Here is a 25,788-nt window from a genome sequence, read left to right on the forward strand (position 1 = left end):
AATTTGGAAGTGGTACCATAATTCCTTTTAGGAGCGTCTGAAACCAGAAGCTCCAGACTTTCACTGAACTAGCACTATCTGCTCTATTTGAGCGAAGCTTAGATCTTGTAGCGCAGTATACTTTATTTTCAAAATAAAATGTTGTGTTGCATAGCCTGGTGTAAATAAATTGAGGTAACAACTTCGGTCCTTATTGATTGGGCCACAATACCCATGGGCTACTTATGAACTGCAGGCCATAACAACATAGTATTAAGATTTCTACAGGCTGCATTCCAATAGAGTTTGACAAATACCAGATTTATCTGAATGTCATGGGTAGAGGAAGTGACACATCATAACCACCCTTTGACTCAATGGCATTACAGGAAGTGACATCGTGATATTTGACACTGAATCTTCCCAGGAAGTACTGTGAGATTACCTTAATCCTGATGACATCACAATATTTGACACTGCTCGAGTTGAGTCCCATACGTGCATAAGTATATAACACAACAGTTACTAACACAGATAAATGTCCATTTATATACACCACCTGCATTCAAAATATGGTGCTGACATGATAGAAACATTATACTTTTCTCAATTTTTATTGCATCAAAAATTATTTGTTTGTTGAAAGAGGAGAACATACAGTGCCACAATAAGCACAAAACAACACTGGGAAGCAATATTCTTTATACCACAAACTGTCATGATTTAGTCGTTTCCCTAGTGTATATTTCAAGCATAAAATGTACCAGTAAATTGCAGAAAGAGGAAGAAAATGATTTAAAAAATGAAACAGCAATGTTCATCTGTATTGCTTCATGTAGGCCACGTATTGAATGTGATCTATATTACTGACTTAAATTATTCCTTAGCATTGTTAATACATGATACATTTGAAGCAGAGGTGAGATTTATATTCAAACGCACCATTTCCATGTGTTGACAATAACGAAAATCAGCAACTTTTTGGTTAAAAATGTGTATTTTTTATTCATTTTTTTTTATCTTATTGAGGAGAGTGTGCTTCGTACAGGTTTATCTATTTGTGTTACAGTACTGAGGGCCAGATGTACAACATATTTTTGTGGTCCCAAAAGCTTCGATTTGCCTGCAAAAATGCTTTTTGCCATGTTCTAACCCCATTATGTAATTCGGTCACAGGTTACTGAATCACAAAATGAATTTAGAACGGCATAACAAAAAGGGTGTTTTGGACGCCTATTCGAAATAGTCAATAATTATGGTATGTATAATTGTTTTGCAACTGAAATCGGATCTCAAAACATTGAAAATGTTACTGACTCCCAACATGAGGTGGTAAGGCATACACAAGAGGGAAAGGGCCTAGTTGGAATCCCTTCCCTTTTGTGGATCTATAAAAATAGTTGGGGGCATATTTACATGGGAATGTCGGAGTGCAGAGCTGCGGCAAATTTTGCAGCGACGCGCTCCGCCATTTCCAAATGCAGTGATGAATGAATGAATGAATGAAAGAGTTTTTGATAGCACGACGTTCACTCCAAAGAGCATCTTGGCACTTAGCGGACAGAAAAGGGGCATCTGGCGATGTCTAACAGAGGAAGGGGTGATCGAGAAAGAAACTTTTAAATTAGACATAGCGCTAGGTGGTCTGGGGTAGCAAAGATCCATGTTTTGAGGAGCTTCCTAAAGGTGAGTTCCGTATGTGTGTGCCTCAGCTGAGTGGGTAGGGCGTTCCAGTTCTTTTGTCCCCAGCACAGCCATAGTCTTCCCACCCCAGGTTTTCAATTTGAAATTGGGGAAAGTTTGCAGGATCTCTGATGTGGACCGCAAAGTACGTTTGGTGTTGTAGGGCTTGATTTTGGAACTTAGATATTCTGGTCCAGTTCGCTTATGGCTTTGTAAGTAATGGTCAAGATTTTAAAGAGAATCCTTTTGTGAACTGGTAGCCAGTGAAGTGCTTTGAGTGCTGCAGCTGAGGGAGAGTCCCTGGGGAGCTTGAGTAACAATCTTGCCGCAGAATTCTGGACCACCTGCAGTCTTTTTACAACCGTCTTTTTTGTTCCTACATAAAGACTATTGCAGTAGTCCAAACAAGATGAAATTAGGGCCAGTGCAACCGTCTTCCTGGCGGGCAGCGGGAGAAGGTGAAAACATTTTCGTAGGGTTTTTATGGTTTGATAACACATGCCTGCGATGGTAAGTGCCCTGTTTGTGAAAAGATAGAGTGGGGTTGAATGTTGTTCCTACATTTTTTGCTTTATTGACTGTTGTGGGTGGGGCATTAGAGTCAGAGGGCCACCATTGGGTAGGTCCAAATACATTGGACTTTCCAAACAGCATAATTTCTGTTTTGGAGCTATTACATATAAGGTGATTTAGTTTTATCCAGTTCATTAATGCAGTGAGACAGTGGTGGCACTTCTCTTCCACCGCTGTGGAGTTTTTGACCAGGGTGAGGATCAGCAGGGTGTCATCAGCTTATGTAATCGATTCAATATAGAAAGTAGCTTTCAGAGAGAGAAGTGGTGTCATGTAAAGATTTAATAGGGTAGGGCTCAGGGATGAGTCCTGGGGGACCCCTGATGACAGCCACTTTTCTCCCGATTTGTAACTACCCAGTGTTACAATCTGATGCCTTTTATCTAGGGAAGATGTAATCCAGGCCAGAGCCTTTTTTTTCTTCTGCTGTGATGCGCCAAATTGCAACAATACAGCGCACACCCGTGTTTTCTCTAGTGATGATGCTAAAATTTGCTGCCTATCACCGAACTAAACACCGTGTGCCATATTGCAATGGTGCCTGTGTTGCAGGGAATGATTATTTATGTGGAGGTAGGTGTCCCTTTTGCCAAACATCACTGTGTCTTTGCCTGATAGAGTGCCACAATTTTAGTTTATGTTTGTGTATATATATATATATATATATATATATATATATATATATATATATATATATATGAAAAGAAAGAGTTGCCCCTAGGTGGGATGCACTTACAGGTAGGGATTAATGCCATTGCAAGGGCGCGAGCCGCGAACAGAGTCCCTTTCCTGCCAGACGCGTTTCGGGCCAACGCCCTCTTCAGTGGCAGCACATGTGACATGACGGCAAGCTGCAGGCACCAGTAAATACCCTCAGTAATTATGCACAGGTGTAAAACCTGAAGCAATGCTCTCTGGGACTGGTGGTTCAGTAAAACCCAAGTGGGTCGCCGCCGCCATTCGCGTGCAAAAAAAGTATTAAAGGGATTGCCAATGTCCCCGCAAGCACCCCGCAAGTAAAGGCACCTCCTGTACCACAGAAAGATACCCAAGTAAGGCAGCTGTGGACCCACAGTTGTTAGCGGTAGTGCAACCCCGCGACCGGGCAGGCCGCCAACAAATGGAAAGAAAGAGTTGCCCCTAAGTGGGATGCACTTACAGGTAGGGATTAATGCCATCGCAAGGGCGCGAGCCGCAAACAGAGTCCCTTTCCTGCCAGACGCATTTCGGGCCAACGCCCTCTTCAGTGGCAGCACATGTGACATGACGGCAAGTTGCAGGCACCAGTAAATACCCTCAGTAATTATGCACAGGTGTAAAACCTGAAGCAATGCTCTCTGGGTCTGGTGGTTCGGTAAAACCCAAGTGGGTCGCCGCCGCCATTCGCGTGCAAAAAACGTATTAAAGGGATTGCCAATGTCCCCGCAAGCACCCCGCAAGTAAAGGCACCTCCTGTACCACAGAAAGATACCCAAGTAAGGCAGCTGTGGACCCACAGTTGTTAGCGGTAGTGCAACCCCGCGACCGGGCAGGCCGCCAACAAATGGAAAGAAAGAGTTGCCCCTAGGTGGGATACACTTACAGGTAGGGATTAATGCCATCGCAAGGGCGCGAGCCGCGAACAGAGTCCCTTTCCCGCCAGATGCGTTTTGGGCCAACGCCCTCTTCAGTGGCAGCTCATGTGACATGATGGCAAGCTGCAGGCACCAGTAAATACCCTCAGTAATTATGCATAGGTGTAAAACCTGAAGCAATGCTCTCTGGGACTGGTGGTTCGGTAAAACCCAAGTGGGTCGCCGCCGCAATTCGCATGCAAAAAAAGTATTAAAGGGATTGCCAATGTCCCCGCAAGCACCCCGCAAGTAAAGGCACCTCCTGTACCACAGAAAGCTACCCAAGTAAGGCAGCTGTGGACCCGCAGTTGTTAGCGGTAGTGCAACCCCACGACCGGGCAGGCCGCCAACAAATGGAAAGAAAGAGTTGCCCCTAGGTGGGATACACTTACAGGTAGGGATTAATGCCATCGCAAGGGCGCGAGCCGCGAACAGAGTCCCTTTCCTGCCAGACGCGTTTCGGGCCAACGCCCTCTTCAGTGGCAGCACATGTGACATGACGGCAAGCTGCAGGCACCAGTAAATACCCTCAGTAATTATGCACAGGTATAAAACCTGAAGCAATGCTCTCTGGGACTGGTGGTTCGGTAAAACCCAAGTGGGTCGCCGCCGCCATTCGCATGCAAAAAACAGTATTAAAGGGATTGCCAATGTCCCCGCAAGCACCCCGCAAGTAAAGGCACCTCCTGTACCACAGAAAGCTACCCAAGTAAGGCAGCTGTGGACCCGCAGTTGTTAGCGGTAGTGCAACCCCGCGACTGGGCAGGCCGCCAACAAATGGAAAGAAAGAGTTGCCCCTAGGTGGGATGCACTTACAGGTAGGGATTAATGCCATCGCAAGGGCGCGAGCCGCGAACAGAGTCCCTTTCCTGCCAGACGCGTTTCGGGCCAACGCCCTCTTCAGTGGCAGCACATGTGACATGACGGCAAGTTGCAGGCACCAGTAAATACCCTCAGTAATTATGCACAGGTGTAAAACCTGAAGCAATGCTCTCTGGGACTGGTGGTTCGGTAAAACCCAAGTGGGTCGCCGCCGCCATTCGCGTGCAAAAAAAGTATTAAAGGGATTGCCAATGTCCCCGCAAGCACCCCGCAAGTAAAGGCACCTCCTGTACCACAGAAAGCTACCCAAGTAAGGCAGCTGTGGACCCACAGATGTTAGCGGTAGTGCAACCCCGCGACCGGGCAGGCCGCCAACAAATGGAAAGAAAGAGTTGCCCCTAGGTGGGATACACTTACAGGTAGGGATTAATGCCATCGCAAGGGCGCGAGCCGCGAACAGAGTCCCTTTCCCGCCAGATGCGTTTTGGGCCAACGCCCTCTTCAGTGGCAGCACATGTGACATGACGGCAAGCTGCAGGCACCAGTAAATACCCTCAGTAATTATGCATAGGTGTAAAACCTGAAGCAATGCTCTCTGGGACTGGTGGTTCGGTAAAACCCAAGTGGGTCGCCGCCGCCATTCGCATGCAAAAAAAGTATTAAAGGGATTGCCAATGTCCCCACAAGCACCCCGCAAGAAAAGGCACCTCCTGTACCACAGAAAGCTATCCAAGTAAGGCAGCTGTGGACCCACAGTTGTTAGCGGTAGTGCAACCCCGCGACCGGGCAGGCCGCCAACAAATGGAAAGAAAGAGTTGCCCCTAAGTGGGATGCACTTACAGGTAGGGATTAATGCCATCGCAAGGGCGCGAGCCGCAAACAGAGTCCCTTTCCTGCCAGACGCATTTCGGGCCAACGCCCTCTTCAGTGGCAGCACATGTGACATGACGGCAAGTTGCAGGCACCAGTAAATACCCTCAGTAATTATGCACAGGTGTAAAACCTGAAGCAATGCTCTCTGGGACTGGTGGTTCCGTAAAACCCAAGTGGGTCGCCGCCGCCATTCGCGTGCAAAAAAAGTATTAAAGGGATTGCCAATGTCCCCGCAAGCACCCCGCAAGTAAAGGCACCTCCTGTACCACAGAAAGATACCCAAGTAAGGCAGCTGTGGACCCACAGTTGTTAGCGGTAGTGCAACCCCGCGACCGGGCAGGCCGCCAACAAATGGAAAGAAAGAGTTGCCCCTAGGTGGGATACACTTACAGGTAGGGATTAATGCCATCGCAAGGGCGCGAGCCGCGAACAGAGTCCCTTTCCCGCCAGATGCGTTTTGGGCCAACGCCCTCTTCAGTGGCAGCTCATGTGACATGATGGCAAGCTGCAGGCACCAGTAAATACCCTCAGTAATTATGCATAGGTGTAAAACCTGAAGCAATGCTCTCTGGGACTGGTGGTTCGGTAAAACCCAAGTGGGTCGCCGCCGCAATTCGCATGCAAAAAAAGTATTAAAGGGATTGCCAATGTCCCCGCAAGCACCCCGCAAGTAAAGGCACCTCCTGTACCACAGAAAGCTACCCAAGTAAGGCAGCTGTGGACCCGCAGTTGTTAGCGGTAGTGCAACCCCACGACCGGGCAGGCCGCCAACAAATGGAAAGAAAGAGTTGCCCCTAGGTGGGATACACTTACAGGTAGGGATTAATGCCATCGCAAGGGCGCGAGCCGCGAACAGAGTCCCTTTCCTGCCAGACGCGTTTCGGGCCAACGCCCTCTTCAGTGGCAGCACATGTGACATGACGGCAAGCTGCAGGCACCAGTAAATACCCTCAGTAATTATGCACAGGTATAAAACCTGAAGCAATGCTCTCTGGGACTGGTGGTTCGGTAAAACCCAAGTGGGTCGCCGCCGCCATTCGCATGCAAAAAACAGTATTAAAGGGATTGCCAATGTCCCCGCAAGCACCCCGCAAGTAAAGGCACCTCCTGTACCACAGAAAGCTACCCAAGTAAGGCAGCTGTGGACCCGCAGTTGTTAGCGGTAGTGCAACCCCGCGACTGGGCAGGCCGCCAACAAATGGAAAGAAAGAGTTGCCCCTAGGTGGGATGCACTTACAGGTAGGGATTAATGCCATCGCAAGGGCGCGAGCCGCGAACAGAGTCCATTTCCTGCCAGACGCGTTTCGGGCCAACGCCCTCTTCAGTGGCAGCACATGTGACATGACGGCAAGTTGCAGGCACCAGTAAATACCCTCAGTAATTATGCACAGGTGTAAAACCTGAAGCAATGCTCTCTGGGACTGGTGGTTCGGTAAAACCCAAGTGGGTCGCCGCCGCCATTCGCGTGCAAAAAAAGTATTAAAGGGATTGCCAATGTCCCCGCAAGCACCCCGCAAGTAAAGGCACCTCCTGTACCACAGAAAGCTACCCAAGTAAGGCAGCTGTGGACCCACAGATGTTAGCGGTAGTGCAACCCCGCGACCGGGCAGGCCGCCAACAAATGGAAAGAAAGAGTTGCCCCTAGGTGGGATACACTTACAGGTAGGGATTAATGCCATCGCAAGGGCGCGAGCCGCGAACAGAGTCCCTTTCCCGCCAGATGCGTTTTGGGCCAACGCCCTCTTCAGTGGCAGCACATGTGACATGACGGCAAGCTGCAGGCACCAGTAAATACCCTCAGTAATTATGCATAGGTGTAAAACCTGAAGCAATGCTCTCTGGGACTGGTGGTTCGGTAAAACCCAAGTGGGTCGCCACCGCCATTCGCATGCAAAAAATGTATTAAAGGGATTGCCAATGTCCCCGCAAGCACCCCGCAAGTAAAGGCACCTGCTGTACCACAGAAAGCTACCCAAGTAAGGCAGCTTTGGACCCGCAGTTGTTAGCGGTAGTGCAACCCCGCGACCGGGCAGGCCGCCAACAAATGGAAAGAAAGAGTTGCCCCTAGGTAGGATGCACTTACAGGTAGGGATTAATGCCATCGCAAGGGCGCGAGCCGCGAACAGAGTCCCTTTCCTGCCAGACGCGTTTCGGGTCAACGCCCTCTTCAGTGGCAGCATATGTGACATGACGGCAAGCTGCAGGCACCAGTAAATACCCTCAGTAATTATGAACAGGTGTAAAACCTGAAGCAATGCTCTCTGGGACTGGTGGTTCGGTAAAACCCAAGTGGGTCGCCGCCGCCATTCGCATGCAAAACACAGTATTAAAGGGATTGCCAATGTCCCCGCAAGCACCCCGCAAGTAAAGGCACCTCCTTACCACAGAAAGCTACCCAAGTAAGGCAGCTGTGGACCCGCAGTTGTTAGCGGTAGTGCAACCCCGCGACCGGGCAGGCCGCCAACAAATGGAAAGAAAGAGTTGCCCCTAAGTGGGATGCACTTACAGGTAGGGATTAATGCCATCGCAAGGGCGCGAGCCGCAAACAGAGTCCCTTTCCTGCCAGACGCATTTCGGGCCAACGCCCTCTTCAGTGGCAGCACATGTGACATGACGGCAAGTTGCAGGCACCAGTAAATACCCTCAGTAATTATGCACAGGTGTAAAACCTGAAGCAATGCTCTCTGGGACTGGTGGTTCGGTAAAACCCAAGTGGGTCGCCGCCGCCATTCGCGTGCAAAAAAAGTATTAAAGGGATTGCCAATGTCCCCGCAAGCACCCCGCAAGTAAAGGCACCTCCTGTACCACAGAAAGATACCCAAGTAAGGCAGCTGTGGACCCACAGTTGTTAGCGGTAGTGCAACCCCGCGACCGGGCAGGCCGCCAACAAATGGAAAGAAAGAGTTGCCCCTAGGTGGGATACACTTACAGGTAGGGATTAATGCCATCGCAAGGGCGCGAGCCGCGAACAGAGTCCCTTTCCCGCCAGATGCGTTTTGGGCCAACGCCCTCTTCAGTGGCAGCTCATGTGACATGACGGCAAGCTGCAGGCACCAGTAAATACCCTCAGTAATTATGCATAGGTGTAAAACCTGAAGCAATGCTCTCTGGGACTGGTGGTTCGGTAAAACCCAAGTGGGTCGCCGCCGCCATTCGCGTGCAAAAAAAGTATTAAAGGGATTGCCAATGTCCCCGCAAGCACCCCGCAAGTAAAGGCACCTCCTGTACCACAGAAAGCTACCCAAGTAAGGCAGCTGTGGACCCACAGATGTTAGCGGTAGTGCAACCCCGCGACCGGGCAGGCCGCCAACAAATGGAAAGAAAGAGTTGCCCCTAGGTGGGGTACACTTACAGGTAGGGATTAATGCCATCGCAAGGGCGCGAGCAGCGAACAGAGTCCCTTTCCCGCCAGATGCGTTTTGGGCCAACGCCCTCTTCAGTGGCAGCACATGTGACATGACGGCAAGCTGCAGGCACCAGTAAATACCCTCAGTAATTATGCATAGGTGTAAAACCTGAAGCAATGCTCTCTGGGACTGGTGGTTCGGTAAAACCCAAGTGGGTCGCCGCCGCCATTCGCATGCAAAAAATGTATTAAAGGGATTGCCAATGTCCCCGCAAGCACCCCGCAAGTAAAGGCACCTGCTGTACCACAGAAAGCTACCCAAGTAAGGCAGCTGTGGACCCGCAGTTGTTAGCGGTAGTGCAACCCCGCGACCGGGCAGGCCGCCAACAAATGGAAAGAAAGAGTTGCCCCTAGGTAGGATGCACTTACAGGTAGGGATTAATGCCATCGCAAGGGCGCGAGCCGCGAACAGAGTCCCTTTCCTGCCAGACGCGTTTCGGGTCAACGCCCTCTTCAGTGGCATCATATGTGACATGACGGCAAGCTGCAGGCACCAGTAAATACCCTCAGTAATTATGAACAGGTGTAAAACCTGAAGCAATGCTCTCTGGGACTGGTGGTTCGGTAAAACCCAAGTGGGTCGCCGCCGCCATTCGCATGCAAAACACAGTATTAAAGGGATTGCCAATGTCCCCGCAAGCACCCCGCAAGTAAAGGCACCTCCTTACCACAGAAAGCTACCCAAGTAAGGCAGCTGTGGACCCGCAGTTGTTAGCGGTAGTGCAACCCCGCGACCGGGCAGGCCGCCAACAAATGGAAAGAAAGAGTTGCCCCTAAGTGGGATGCACTTACAGGTAGGGATTAATGCCATCGCAAGGGCGCGAGCCGCAAACAGAGTCCCTTTCCTGCCAGACGCATTTCGGGCCAACGCCCTCTTCAGTGGCAGCACATGTGACATGACGGCAAGTTGCAGGCACCAGTAAATACCCTCAGTAATTATGCACAGGTGTAAAACCTGAAGCAATGCTCTCTGGGACTGGTGGTTCGGTAAAACCCAAGTGGGTCGCCGCCGCCATTCGCGTGCAAAAAAAGTATTAAAGGGATTGCCAATGTCCCCGCAAGCACCCCGCAAGTAAAGGCACCTCCTGTACCACAGAAAGATACCCAAGTAAGGCAGCTGTGGACCCACAGTTGTTAGCAGTAGTGCAACCCCGCGACCGGGCAGGCCGCCAACAAATGGAAAGAAAGAGTTGCCCCTAGGTGGGATACACTTACAGGTAGGGATTAATGCCATCGCAAGGGCGCGAGCCGCGAACAGAGTCCCTTTCCCGCCAGATGCGTTTTGGGCCAACGCCCTCTTCAGTGGCAGCTCATGTGACATGACGGCAAGCTGCAGGCACCAGTAAATACCCTCAGTAATTATGCATAGGTGTAAAACCTGAAGCAATGCTCTCTGGGACTGGTGGTTCGGTAAAACCCAAGTGGGTCGCCGCCGCAATTCGCATGCAAAAAAAGTATTAAAGGGATTGCCAATGTCCCCGCAAGCACCCCGCAAGTAAAGGCACCTCCTGTACCACAGAAAGCTACCCAAGTAAGGCAGCTGTGGACCCGCAGTTGTTAGCGGTAGTGCAACCCCACGACCGGGCAGGCCGCCAACAAATGGAAAGAAAGAGTTGCCCCTAGGTGGGATACACTTACAGGTAGGGATTAATGCCATCGCAAGGGCGCGAGCCGCGAACAGAGTCCCTTTCCTGCCAGACGCGTTTCGGGCCAACGCCCTCTTCAGTGGCAGCACATGTGACATGACGGCAAGCTGCAGGCACCAGTAAATACCCTCAGTAATTATGCACAGGTATAAAACCTGAAGCAATGCTCTCTGGGACTGGTGGTTCGGTAAAACCCAAGTGGGTCGCCGCCGCCATTCGCATGCAAAAAACAGTATTAAAGGGATTGCCAATGTCCCCGCAAGCACCCCGCAAGTAAAGGCACCTCCTGTACCACAGAAAGCTACCCAAGTAAGGCAGCTGTGGACCCGCAGTTGTTAGCGGTAGTGCAACCCCGCGACTGGGCAGGCCGCCAACAAATGGAAAGAAAGAGTTGCCCCTAGGTGGGATGCACTTACAGGTAGGGATTAATGCCATCGCAAGGGCGCGAGCCGCGAACAGAGTCCCTTTCCTGCCAGACGCGTTTCGGGCCAACGCCCTCTTCAGTGGCAGCACATGTGACATGACGGCAAGTTGCAGGCACCAGTAAATACCCTCAGTAATTATGCACAGGTGTAAAACCTGAAGCAATGCTCTCTGGGACTGGTGGTTCGGTAAAACCCAAGTGGGTCGCCGCCGCCATTCGCGTGCAAAAAAAGTATTAAAGGGATTGCCAATGTCCCCGCAAGCACCCCGCAAGTAAAGGCACCTCCTGTACCACAGAAAGCTACCCAAGTAAGGCAGCTGTGGACCCACAGTTGTTAGAGGTAGTGCAACCCCGCGACCGGGCAGGCCGCCAACAAATGGAAAGAAAGAGTTGCCCCTAGGTGGGATACACTTACAGGTAGGGATTAATGCCATCGCAAGGGCGCGAGCCGCGAACAGAGTCCCTTTCCCGCCAGATGCGTTTTGGGCCAACGCCCTCTTCAGTGGCAGCACATGTGACATGACGGCAAGCTGCAGGCACCAGTAAATACCCTCAGTAATTATGCATTGGTGTAAAACCTGAAGCAATGCTCTCTGGGACTGGTGGTTCGGTAAAACCCAAGTGGGTCGCCGCCGCCATTCGCATGCAAAAAAAGTATTAAAGGGATTGCCAATGTCCCCGCAAGCACCCCGCAAGAAAAGGCACCTCCTGTACCACAGAAAGCTATCCAAGTAAGGCAGCTGTGGACCCACAGTTGTTAGCGGTAGTGCAACCCCGCGACCGGGCAGGCCGCCAACAAACAGAAAGAAAGAGTTGCCCCTAGGTGGGATGCACTTACAGGTAGGGATTAATGCTATCGCAAGGGCGCGAGCCGCAAAAAGAGTCCCTTTCCTGCCAGACGCGTTTCGGGCCAACGCCCTATTCAGTGGCAGCACATGTGACATGACGGCAAGCTGCAGGCACCAGTAAATACCCTCAGTAATTATGCACAGGTGTAAAACCTGAAGCAATGCTCTCTGGGACTGGTGGTTCGGTAAAACCCAAGTGGGTCGCCGCCGCCATTCGCATGCAAAAAATGTATTAAAGGGATTGCCAATGTCCCCGCAAGTAAAGGCACCTGCTGTACCACAGAAAGCTACCCAAGTAAGGCAGCTGTGGACCCGCAGTTGTTAGCGGTAGTGCAACCCCGCGACCGGGCAGGCCGCCAACAAATGGAAAGAAAGAGTTGCCCCTAGGTAGGATGCACTTACAGGTAGGGATTAATGCCATCGCAAGGGCGCGAGCCGCGAACAGAGTCCCTTTCCTGCCAGACGCGTTTCGGGTCAACGCCCTCTTCAGTGGCAGCATATGTGACATGACGGCAAGCTGCAGGCACCAGTAAATACCCTCAGTAATTATGAACAGGTGTAAAACCTGAAGCAATGCTCTCTGGGACTGGTGGTTCGGTAAAACCCAAGTGGGTCGCCGCCGCCATTCGCATGCAAAAAAAGTATTAAAGGGATTGCCAATTGCCAATGTCCCCGCTCCGACGCTTGCAAGCAATGATGCAGGCTAAGGCACTCGTGGGGATAGTAATCTTTTAATTCAAAGCTGACGTATTTCAGCAATTAGCTTTCCTGAGTGCTTTATTTAAAAGATATGACAATGTCCAAATGCACGACACATCTTTTTAAACGCTCACAGTCTCTCGTGATTGGCACTTTCAAATGGTGGCAACAAAGGAAGTACTCTGATGAAATGCTCCTCCCTGGGCTGCCCGCTTTAGCAAAACGATATCCCAATGTCAATCAAACGACCGTAGCCATATCGACTTGATTACATGGCAAATGTAGTTATGCATAAAGTCACACTTATTGCTAGCACGGACTCATTGCTGGCAAGCGTCGGAGCTGATATTTTGTGTGAGTCCCATCCTCACAGCTTAAGGCATCCGCCTTGGGAGTTCGGCAAAGCCTGCTTTTGGTGGAAGTTGGAGCTAAATGTATAGCAGGAGCCTGAACCACCTCAAAAGGATTTAACCGATCCAGAAAGGTCATGAACTATTCAAGTTCATGGCGAATAGTAATTTTACTGCCGCCACCGGATTAATCCTGTGTTCCAAACTGGGGCTTGGTGAGGGGACTGAATGCACGGCGCTATGGTGGTAAAAACATCATAAATGCATTGAATAACAGCAGGCTTGCCGAGCTAGCAATAAGTGTGACTTTATGCATAACAACATTTACCATGTAATCAAGTCGATATGGCTACTGTCGTTTGATTGACATTGGGATATCATTTTGCTAAAGCGGGCAGCCCAGGGAGGAGCATTTCATCAGAGTCCTTCCTTTGTTTCCACCATTTGAAAGTGCCAATCACGAGATACTGTGAGCTTTTAAAAAGACGTGCTGTGCATTTGGACATTGTCATATCTTTTAAATACAGCACTGAGGAAAGCTAATTGCTGAAACACGTCTGCTATGAATTAAAAGATTACTAGTCCCCACGAGTGCCTTAGCCTGCATCATTGCTTGCAAGCGTCGGAGCTGATATTTCGTGTGAGTCCCATCCTCACAGTTTAAGGCACCCGCCTTGGGAGTTCGGCAAAGCCTGCTTTTGGTGGGAGTTGGAGCTGAATATATATATATATATATATATATATATATAGTAGAGCAAATTGCGCAAGCGCTTCGCGAGGGCTCACCGCTTCATCCGACCCTCCGCTCTGTATTTGGCTCCTCTGCAATGTTCACAGGTTCCCTTGAATTAAAATTGGGTCCGACGCGTTTCGGGGCCACAAACGCCCCTTCCTCATGGACTATGAGCAGTTCAACACCATGTTCTCTTCACGCTGGTCAAACGCGTTTTAGTTTGAACAGTTGGCGTCGTCCTCCCTGAGTGGGTGGAGTCTGGCAACACCGGGACTCTTGGTCAACGTAGTCCTGTGAAGTGAAATAAAATAGTAACCTTAAGTAGGCTGGCGTGTCTGTACTTTTATTACTGTCATTTAAAATCCTTAAGTAGGATGGGAGGGAAGCTGCAGGCATCACATTTTATTCTAATGGATGTTGCGCTGACAGGCGAGTGTGCTCGGTCTCGCCTCAGTCTCTTAGGACAGGATACATGTTCCGCCATCAGAGTGGAGCTCCTTCCACGATCAAGGCTGGCCGCCTGAATATAGTAGAGCAAATTGCGCAAGCGCTTCGGGAGGGCTCACCGCTTCATCCGACCCTCCGGTCTGTATTTGGCTCCTCTGCAATGTTCACAGGTTCCCTTCAATTAAAATTGGGTCCGACGCGTTTCGGGGCCACAAACGCCCCCTTCCTCATGGACTATGCGCAGTTCAACACCACGTTCTCTTCACGCTGGTCAAACGCGTTTTAGTTTGAACAGCTGGCGTCGTCCTCCCTGAGTGGGTGGAGTCTGGCAACACCGGGACTCTTGGTCAACGTAGTCCTGTGAAGTGAAATAAAATAGTAACCTTAAGTAGGCTGGCGTGTCGGCCCTCCCGAAGCGCTTGCGCAATTTGCTCCACTATATATATATATATATATATATATATATATATATATATATATATATATATATATATATATATATATATATATAATGATCACTGACATGGTGGTCTGCTGCAGCTGCAGGCCACCAATCGTGGTGTCTTGCAATTTTCAACCTGTTCTTAATTACTGGTGAGGTGGGTTGGATTGTGACCCAGGACGGTTCAGAATTTTGTACATAGGTCAGTTTGCAAAATTCCACACTAGTCACCAAAATACGGCTTAAAATTTGCAACCACTATTTTGCCAGCAGTGTTTTGTACATGCAGCCCTAAGAGTGCAATGCCTTGGATCAAAGTCAAGGTTGCAGAGAGTAAATAGCGCGCATCACAGCACTGTTTACCTTATGCTCTTGACATTGCCTTTTGGCACCATTGAGGGCATGGTCAAAAAGCCAATGTCAGGGGTCATGAGGGGTATGCCAGGGGTCGCAACTGTGACCGCAGCAACTGAGACATGACACCATATTACCAGACTATAGTGTGTAGTGACTTGGCTAGACTGCCTCACCTTTCTATTAGCGATTAGGGCAGGTTACTATTCCATGGCATTTAGTTAATAGGGAAGATATTCAAGGCATAATATTTATTGATTAGGTCAAGCTGCGACTTCAAGGTGTCTAGTGATCAGGACAAGCTTGTATGCTTTGGCATTTAATTAATATGGCAGCCTCCTATTTCTTGGTATTTAGTGATTAGGACATGCAGAGATTCTGTGGTATTAGTGATTGGGGCGAGCTGCAATGTGATGCTGTCTCCTGACGAGGACATGCTGCCATTACACAGTGTATAGTTATTTAGGATAGGCTGCAAAGGCATGCTGTTTAATTATTAGGATAACATAACATAACATGTGTATTTGTAAAGTGCACGTTCACCTCCAAGGGGGCATCTTGGTGCTGAATCAGCAGCAGCCGGCACAGGTAAGCGCGGTTGAGGCGGGGCAGGGTGCGGCAGGGGGAGAAGCCGACAGACGATGGAATAGGTGTTATTTATTTATTTAATGATACCTATTCCGTTGTCTGTCAACTTCCCCCTACTCCCATCCCGCCCAGCCCCTGCCCCGTCTCACCGCCTAACCGCGTTTACCTGTGCCTACGCTGCTGTGCTAAATAACACGGGCCTCATTTATGAGGCCGTGCGTCACTTTTGCGCTGCCGGTGCGTCACTTTTTGTGACGCACCGGCAGCGTAAAAAATGTGTCTTGTTGCTCCATATTTACAAAGTGACGCATCTAGGTAGATGCGTCACTTTGTAAACCCCTGCGCCACATTATACCTGCGCCAGGTATAATGTATGCAAGGGGGGCGTTTTGACGCAAGAAAGGGTCGTAGAAGTGACGCAGTGAAATCTATGAGATTTCACTGCACCACTTCTAGGGCACAAATGCATCAATTTATTATGCCTGCCTCACAGAAGGCGTAAGACTGGCGCAGGCCCTTTCACATGGGGCTTGCCCCATGTGAAAGGATACATTGCTGGAGTTGCGTCACTTTTGTGACACACTCCAGCAATGCGTCACTTTTGCGCCATACAGATACGTCAGAAATACTGACGTATCTGTAACTCCTTGCGCAATGATGCGTCATACTGTAAATATGACGCATCATTGGTGTTGCAAGGAGGGCGCAGTGAAAAGTGGCACATCGCTGTTTTCACGCAGCCATGCGTCACTTTTCATAAATGAGGCCCCACATGTTTATAGGGTGCTGTGCTTTGGTTAATTAATGGTGATTGGGGCATGCTTTTTTCAGGGGCTGGGGCAGGCTGACACGCCAAGGCGCCTTCTTATGATGACACGCTGTCAGTCGACGGTGTTCGGATACAAGGACAGCCTGCCATGCAATAGTATTTATTTATTAGGACAGACTGTCATAAAATGGTATTTAGTTATTAGGACAGTCTGCTATTCTGCGGTCTTTGTTCAATAGGACAGGCTGTATGTTACTGTGTTTACTGTTTAAGACAGCCTGTCATACCATGGAACTTAGCTACGAGGGTAGGCTGCCATGCTATTTAGTGATAGGCTCCGGCCGCCATGCCATGGTATTAGTGCTTAGGGCAGGCTGCCATTCTTTGGTGTCAAGTGATTAAGGCCTGGTTACCATTCCACAGTGTTAAGTGATTAGGGCTGGCTGCTATGACACTGCAGTCAGTGATTTGTTCCAGAATTCCCTAATGTTTTGTGAGTGATTAGAGCAGAGGTCAATGGATGTGAAGTATTGCGTTTAATTACGCAGAGGTCAGCAATAATGCCGTGTTTCCAGCCCTGGAGGTGATTAGATTAGGTTGCCTTGGAGGTGAGTGATTATGGCCAGCTCTCAGGTTCCACAGCTCACTAATTGAGCTCTGGTGGGTGTGAGCGGTCGCCAGGACCTCGGCTGCGGGCTCTCGTCGCTGTACGTGCGTCGATGTCTGTAATGATGCCAGGAGTCTCCCTGTCCTTGGAGACTTTGCTTGTCCTCCACCCACGAAGGTGCGAAGACCTGGATTGTGCACGCAGAGTGTTCATTAACCAATGCACATCTATGCCTGTTTTGTTCCTGAAGCTCACTCACAAACATTTGTTAACAATGTTGTATTCTCTCAATTTAATAGATCGCCAGAGTACAGACATTTTCGATGTTATTACACTGGCAAAATAAGTGGCACAGCTAAAACTCATGCGTTTGCCACCCCATGGGCGGCTGCATGTAAGTGGGAGATGCTGGCGATTCCTGCATTCACCGCTCTGTGGCGGCTGCAAATAAGAGCTGGGGGGATGGAGACCACCGCCCCCAAAACTCATGCCGCCCGGTGATGTACCGCCCCCACCCCTCCCCCCGCTACACCACTGGGCAAAAATCCCACAAAAGTAGTGGCTGCAAAATTTAGTACAATTTTGTGCAGTTTTTTGCAGCCAGAGACTTGGGTTCGAATGTAACAAGCATTTTTCCGGTCGCAAACGTCCCAATTGACAGAATCAGGCACTTTCTACTGGAAAATTGCATTTTGGAACCTATCATTCCCAAATTGCGATTCAGTAATATGCTACCAAATCGCAGTTTTGAATTGCGAACACATACCGATTCAGTATTATGAAGGGGCATGTTTATGGCGTCCCTTCCAGTGGTATGTAAGAATGTCGCTAAACATTTGCATTTTACCACCTTCTTCAAGTAGGTGGTAACCCATTCGCAAACGGTGGGGGGTCCTCAAAGGATCACTTCCCCTTTCTGAATGTTCGTAAAAATGTTTTTTTTTTAAGAGCAGGCAGTGGTCCCACAGTCTGATCTTAAAAAAGTAAATGAAAACTTTAAATTTCCGTTTTTTAAATGCAACCTGTTTTCCTTTAAGGAAAACAGGCTGCATCGGTTTCACCTTTGTAATGAATAAAGAGCTGTTTTCATCAATCATCATCCGGGAGAAGGAAAGAGCTCCCTGATGGATAACACTAGAGTAGAGAGGATGTTGCACAGAGGCCAGAGCTGCTGACTCCAGAGCTCGGGATCCCGGTTTGAGTCTCGGCGGCACCACACAACATCCTGTGATTCTATGCAAATCACTTACAGCCAGATTCATCAAGGGAAATTGCGCTCGCAAAGGGCCAGATTGTGAGAATATGGCCCTTTGCGAGTGCAATTTTTGCATTTGGGATTCATCATCCCAAATGCAAAATTCGCTATTACAGAATTCGCATTTTAGCGAGGAATAGCATTTAAGGAATCTCAATTTGAGATTCCTTAAATGCTATTCATGAAACTTTTAAAATTTGTGAATTCGCAATTTCCGGCCGCTATTTACCGCGAAGTCTGACTTCGTGGTAAATAGCGAAAACTTAGAAAAATGCACTTTAGTGCATTTTTCTAAGTGGTATGTTACACACACACATGTCCTTTGGACATGTGTGTGCGCAACATCAGGCTATATTTCCATTTCAGGGGAGCTACAGGGTGTCCTTTGGACACCCCTGGCACCCTTGAAATCGCATTCTTATTTGCGATTAGCAAATTGCTAATCGCAAATAAGGATTGACTCCCCATTCATTCCTATGGGCCATTAGGCCCATAGGAATGAATGGGGAGTTATTCCTTATTTGCGATTAGCAATTTGCTAATCGCAAATAAGGAGGCTGTAGGAATCGCAATTTATTTTGCAATTTCTACATGAATCCCGATTTGAGAGTCCTTAATAGCGATTCCTTAATAATCGCTATTAAGGACTCGCAAATCGGGATCATGATGAATCTGGGGGTTAATCTCTCAGAGTAATAAAATGTTATATAAATATGCTGCAATAGTAAAAGGCAAAACTTTCAGAAAATATAGTTCCACCAAAGCGAATGTTAACAGTATTTTGGCAGCGGGAAACTGACGAGAGAAGAAAATGAGGAACAAGCATTGGTAAATGCAGGACAATATGCTACAGCCAATAGAAATGGTGGAAAGATAACTGACACGCACAGGAACAAATGAGAAGGAAAGAGAGGAGGCGGAATGTAAGACCCTTTTAAGTTTATATCAAAAACAATAGATTTCTCAAGCTGTGCAGGAGAAAGCTAAAAAAAATGATTGCTTTATTAAAAAAGCAGTTACAGTCATGGTGGTCTGCTGACCCCAGCAGGCTACCACCCCTGTGATTTTAGCCATTAACAATGAGTCACAAATTGCGAACTGTTGATGAGGCAGGTCCATTTGCGACCCACTGTTAATCGCTAATAGTGTCAAACTCACTGTTGTACATCGCAGTGTGCGATTTTCTAATAGCAAATTGCTAGAATTTCACATCATTTTATGCAATGTTTGCCAAAAATTGCACAACTAAATTTTGCAATTTCTCACAGGTCTTTCTTTCTTTCCAAAGGTCCATCCTCAAATACTGAGGGTGAGTGAGGTCTTCCCCCACAAACCATCACTCATGCTATAAAACTCCTTGAGTAAAGCAACTCCTCCTATTTGGTAAAGTCTACATCTAAGACCATTCCCCATCCCAGGATTCCCTGTTTTACTTTTCCATCTGCAAGGCAGACGCCGTCCTACAGCTTTACATATTTTTATCGTAATTTCTTTTCTGTTGTTTTTTGTGTTCTACCCGCATCTTGAGTTTGCCAAGGTAGGACCAAGTGAGCTATGGCTCCTTTTAGTATTCCCCATTGGTCTGCTGGAGTGGGTGCAGTTCTCCACACATTTGGAAGCCATGTGGTAATAGGTGCATTTTTGGGGTCTAGCTTGACAGTGCAGCTGTCTGCATGACTTAACCGTTTCTTTAATATATCTAGAGTGCCTTGGCTCTGCTTATAGGAGTATTACTCTATCACCTCATGTTGTTGGCTATTTTGTTTATATTTCCTCCTTCCAGGAAGTGGTTCCAATGACATATATGAGTTACTATTTTACATCTGAAAAGTACCTTCAATTATCTTGCCTTTAATCAAATGCAGTTCTTAATCTCCTATATGTCTTTTACACAGAAACAATAATTTCTACTACTTTTTTCACCAGCATTGGCAAAGGCAGTGGGGAAGGGTTTAATGTGAGAAACAACTTTGGTGAATGCCTGGGTTTATACCTGTTGGCACATAAAGCAAGACCTATTTACTTTGCAAGTGCCTTTTTAGGTCTCGGTAATATCCGGTCGGCAGACCGGAAGTCCGAGATTTATTGTTAGTAAGAGGGCTGCTTTATCCCTCCCTCTTTTTGGCTCTCCCTCCATTGGCTGGCTTCCTAAACGGAGGCCAGCCATTGGAGAAGAGAGCCGTCCCTCCAAATAGGCTCTTTTTCGGATTTGGGGGCGTAAGTTTTGCTGTTCTTTAGACAGTGACGTCGTCCGTCACTCAGGACAGCAAAACCAGGCCCCCATTCCGAAAAATTCGAAAGCTTCCGGACGCCATTTTACGGCTCCTTAAGATGAGGTAGGCTTGCTGTCCTCGTTTCCCGCTGTCTTTTTCCCGCCCCCCCTCCCGCTGTCCGTCTCTGTTTCCGCCCTCCTCCCGCTGATTAGGTTGGCCGTTGTATTCTTTCCCTGCCGTGGTCTTTTTCCCGCCCCCCCTCCCACTGTCTGTGTTTGTTCCCGCCCTCCTCCCGCTGATTAGGTCGGCCGCTGTGCTGTTGTATTCTTTTTCCCACCCCCCTCCCGCTGTCCGTCTTTCTTCTCGCCCCCCTCCCGCTAAATAAATCATTCAGTGTCTCTGTTTGTGTCTGGGCAATAACAGTGGGTGTTGCAATGCCTCACAGTGCTTTTTTGTTTATTTTTCAGAGGAACATGAAGCGTGCTGGCAGCAGGACCTGTCTGAACAGAAGAACTTGCTTTGGTTCCCGCGAGAGAGACTGGCTACAGGAGGACGTCAGGAGAGGTTGTGTGTACATTTATGGCGTGCATCCGGTGCCATCAACCTCCTCAGACTTGCGTCTGGTTCTTTGCACTGTGGATACCTCTGCTTCGGAGATCTGTGTGGGTGAGGGCAAGGAAAGCATCTACATGCAGCAACATGGAGGCCTGGTCAGGTAAGCCCTCGGTCACCCTTTGGAGCAGTGCTTTGGGTGACCTGCAAGGAATCCTATCCAAGAGGCATGGCCTATGTAATTAAGGGTGGCTTAAAACATGTAAACTAATATTCTAGGCCTCACCCATCATGTGACATGACCTGACCAGTATTTAGGTACCTGTGTGCGTTTTCTGTTATTCCTTCCAGACATAGAACACAATAATAGGAGTCTGCCTAAAGCCGAATCTCTATGCTTTGACAATGTTTGTTAGCAGTGTCAAAGAAATGAATAATTAGAACTGAAACCGTTTCAATTCTGAAAATATGAGACAGCGAAATAAACATTATGAAAGTCTGAGGAAGCGGGAGTGTCTCAAACATGCCAGCTGTCCCCGCCAAACTATGGATGTCAATTCACAAAAATGTCATCATGTGACCTTTGACCACTGTGACATCACACGAAGTGACATCATCACACCTCTAAGACTGAATTTCACACGCATCTGAGAGAGCACCACTCTGGTCACACCCACAGAACCCAAACACACTTCCCATGTAAGGCACATGGCAATTGACAACTGTTTCAAGTACTCCCACACTGTGAAGCATACAATGCATCCATTAATGTGCTTCGGGTCCTCATCACGTATACGAAGCGCTATCTAATTGCAATTACAATAAAATATTGCTTCATCCATTTTAAAATGACGAGATGGCGTAATAACCCTACCACAGAATGTGTGTTCATTATGATGTGTAATTTGCCTGTTCTTGCCACATAATTTAGTCAACCTCATTGCATAATGATGCAATCCTAAACTTTTGGCAGCATAGCTCACAGGCACACAATAGTAGCTAGGCTTCAGCAGAACTGGAAAACCAGGAAAGCCAACTGAAGATACACGTCTTCTAATTCCTACCTTTTCTACTAAACAGGAGTGTAGAAAAACATCACAATCCCTACCTACTCTGCAGGATAAGATACACAGTGTGTAGGGGAGCTTGGGGCTTGCAAGGACTTGAAGGTCATATTGCTGGCTGACAAATTGAAAGAGTAACACGTTTCAATTGCTTCCTGCCCTACAGCCAGCAGTCGCCTGGATCACATGCCTATGTTTTTTACACACACCAGAAAGAAATTAAGCCAGTTTATATTTTGTTATTTGTTGCCTGCTCTCAGAGTCCAGCTCATTTGTGACAGGTGCTGCCTTTGCGACCTCTGAGGCCAGTGGGTCGCAAGAGCAGTGCCAGGGGCAGCAAGGGACGACCCCTGATGACCCTCAATTTACACCCATGCTTCAAACCACTTTAGTATGCAGTCTCTCACTCTGGTAAATATTGAACCTTTTTCCTCCCCACACCTTCCGGACTATCTGCAGGCCTTGACAAATCTACTTGCTCTCACTACCTCTCTCCCACTACCTCACTACTCCACTCTATCAATCTCACTATCTCACAACTTCTCTCTCTCAAAACGTAACTACCTCACTCTCTCACTACCCACTCTATATCTCACTACCTCACAACTTCACTCTCTCTCTCTAACTCACTACCTCACTCACTCTCTATCTCACTCTCTCTCTTTCTATCTCACTAACTCACTTTCACTCTCTCACTACCTCACTCTCTCTCTATCTCACTACATAACAACATCACTCTCTGTTTCTATCCCACTACCTCAAAACATCCCTCTCCCTCACTAACTCACTTTCACTACCTCACTCTCTCTCACTACCTCACTCACTATCTACCTCACTCTCTCACACTACCTCACTCTATCTCTATTTCACTACCTCACTCTCTCTCTCTATCTCACTACCTCACTCTATCTCTATCTCACTACCTCACTCTCTGCTAATGCAATAGGTCTCGCATATGCAAGCAAATAAGCTATTGCCAATACAAATGACAATGCCATTTATTTACGGATACAGAAAAAAAAATGAGCAATGCCAATAGCTCTACCTATAATATTGCCGAGACCATTGCATTGTAAATGCTTGTTCCTATTTGTGTTGGTGACAGCAAAGGGCCCTGCCATTGACGCTGCAGTCACATATTTCCTGCTTTTGGTAATAGCGCTGTATAGCAGTTGTCGCATTCGAATTAACATTGTCTAGACACCCTCCCAAAATGGTTCCCTTTTAACTTTTCCTGCGAAGGTAGTCTGCTGACGAGAGTGCTGCTCCCCTGGCCAGTAGCTCATTGTCACTTAGAATTTAAGGTTTTTTGCCTCATTCGACAAACTTTGAGACAAACTGACCCCCACTCTGGGGAGTATTTCAAGAAGTCAGGGGGGAGTGTCCTAACCACTCTACTTTTGGAGATGGTTGAGAAGGCACTAATCACAGTACTAGTCAAGAGTCACACTGGGGAATGGGTCCCCTGTACCTGCTGAGAAGCCTTCAGAGAATGCTGGCAGATATATATATGGAAGGAGATATTGAAGAATATTGTTTCCTGCGTCAGGACAAATCTGTGTTTTGATGATGTTCAACTATCGACATCGCTAATTGTTATGTATCAGCAATTGTATTTCCCTGCAGTGTTGCATCTGCCACTTCCACTAACAAGTCCATTCGACAAATGCTGTTGAGAAACTCGAGGAAGCCTAAATATTTTTTCTTTATAATTTCACACTAAGATGGATCTGATCTAGGGCTTTAATGAGAGTCTGCATTCAATATATACGTTAAAACTGATTTAGAGTTTGGCAGAGGGGCTACTCAGTCTCAACGGAGAACCAGCTCAGCAAACTCTTGGTCCACCTGCCCAATTTAGGGCTGAGTGGACTAAATCTAGATGACAGACCTTACTTTGGCTCCATTGCAGACATACTTGTCAGACGGCCCGATGGATTACGGGCAGTCGAAGGTGAGCCATCTGACTTTCGGCCCAATGTAGAGTGCTTTTTATTTGCTGTCCATCACTGCCACTCACAGTTACAAAAATTTTAAATGATACACCTCCAATCCATGGGGAAAAATTGACATGAGTTGGGGGTCATTTGTTTTTCAGTTTTTATAAATAAACTCCCACTTTGGGAGTTTGTTTTTGAAACATATAAAACTTTGTAAAAGTTTGTTGGCTGGCCTTCATGTTTGATTGAGTGATCTGCAAAAAGTTTCCCAAACTGACATAAATAGCAATGGTGGTTCCTGCCAATGTACAGAGCTATGAGTGGGGCCGCCAGCCATCTCTAAATTTGGTGGATGGGAAGTCTGTCAAGGTGACGGAGTAAAGTACTCGATCACCATCACAGACCTTAAACCCTTTATCAAACAAGATCAGGCCCTGCTGCTAATCATGGTAGGAAATACATCAGTGCATTTGTAGAATCCAAGAGCCTTGTCTATAAAGGCGGAGACATCCACAAACTGGGCCTGTGCGTCACTTAATTTCTTCTACAGTGCATATACTCTTTCTTTTCTGCAGTCCACCTCTGAAGACTTTCAGTACTTGTGGTGTACGGTTTGGGTGGTATTGCTAGTGGTGAGGGGGAACAAATTCCAGCTTCAGTCACATGTTCTCTGTTACAACAAGAAGCATGCAGGCTTCGAGGTGTCCTCCACCTTGAGTGCTAGATTGAAGTTCTGGTTGCTGTCTCAGGAACAGGAACCCCTTCCCTTCTTCAACTTTGATTCTTGGGATAAAAGCTGCTTGTTTTCCAGTTGGTGGAGATAGTTAAGAATATTGCAGTCTACAAGAAGTTGGTGTTTGCTCTGGGTCTGGACTTTATTCCTTAACAAATCGGGGTTCAATCTCTTGTGGACCACTGTTGTGTCTGCAACAGTGCAACTAACTGACCTGGCTATAGAGGAATACCTAGGAGTCATGCATATCTTCAAAAGCAAGCTGTCATTTAACAACTTTTGTTTCTCAAACTCAACATCCACCTTACCATTCCATGCTCTTCAACTTCTCAGGCCTTGCTTGACTATGGGTTGCTAAACCATGTGTTGAATTCATTGATTCTTTGGCATCCAAGATGGTACTGTCTCTTGACCTTTAGGATTTGGAAGTTCAGCTGTTGTCTTCTGGGCTCAGTGGTTCATGAGAATCAGCATCTCAGAAACCTTGAGAGGGCCAAGGCTCTTTTTTCAGTAGGGCATCAATGTTCATGTGCCTCAAAACCAGGTGGAAGAAAAGATTTTAGTTAATCCTTTTATTTTGTTTGAAAGTTCTTGCTGTACTTTTATCCATTTCACCATTTGTTGAGGGTAAACAGGTTTGTTTCAATATAGAGATTATTCAGATACTTTTCTGGCTCTAGGCAAGCTTTTACCACCCATCAAACTGCAAGACACGAACTTCCACGAAACAATCCACTAGCAAAAACAAATCTTGGTGTAAAACCTCCAGTGCTTAATTTGTAAAATATTAACTGCTGGTGCCCACCGTTTTGCTCAGAAATCTGAGGCCTGCGCTACAGATATCATGGGTGCTCAATACTAAGGCTGCCTAGTCTTGATTCTACCTCATCCTATTTTAATCCGACCCCAGGCAGTCGCAGACTCTTTACTTTACTATTTCAGGTTCCTTTTCATCCATACAGTCTCTCTTTATCACAGTTTTCTGTCTTTCTCTTCCTCCTTCTTTCCCCTTGTGTATATCTCTCTCTTGCTCTGGGTGAAATTCTGATGTGGAAAAATAATTGCCGGTGGGCCCCACCTGTAACTTCCAGCTCAAATAAGGCAATGACAATCTCAAGTCCAGTACCAACATGTTATGGCATGCAAGTGCAATTTATTGTCAACCACTTCTGGAT

Source organism: Lissotriton helveticus, chromosome 9, assembly GCF_964261635.1.
Source record: "Lissotriton helveticus chromosome 9, aLisHel1.1, whole genome shotgun sequence".
Taxonomy (NCBI): Eukaryota; Metazoa; Chordata; class Amphibia; order Caudata; family Salamandridae; genus Lissotriton; species Lissotriton helveticus.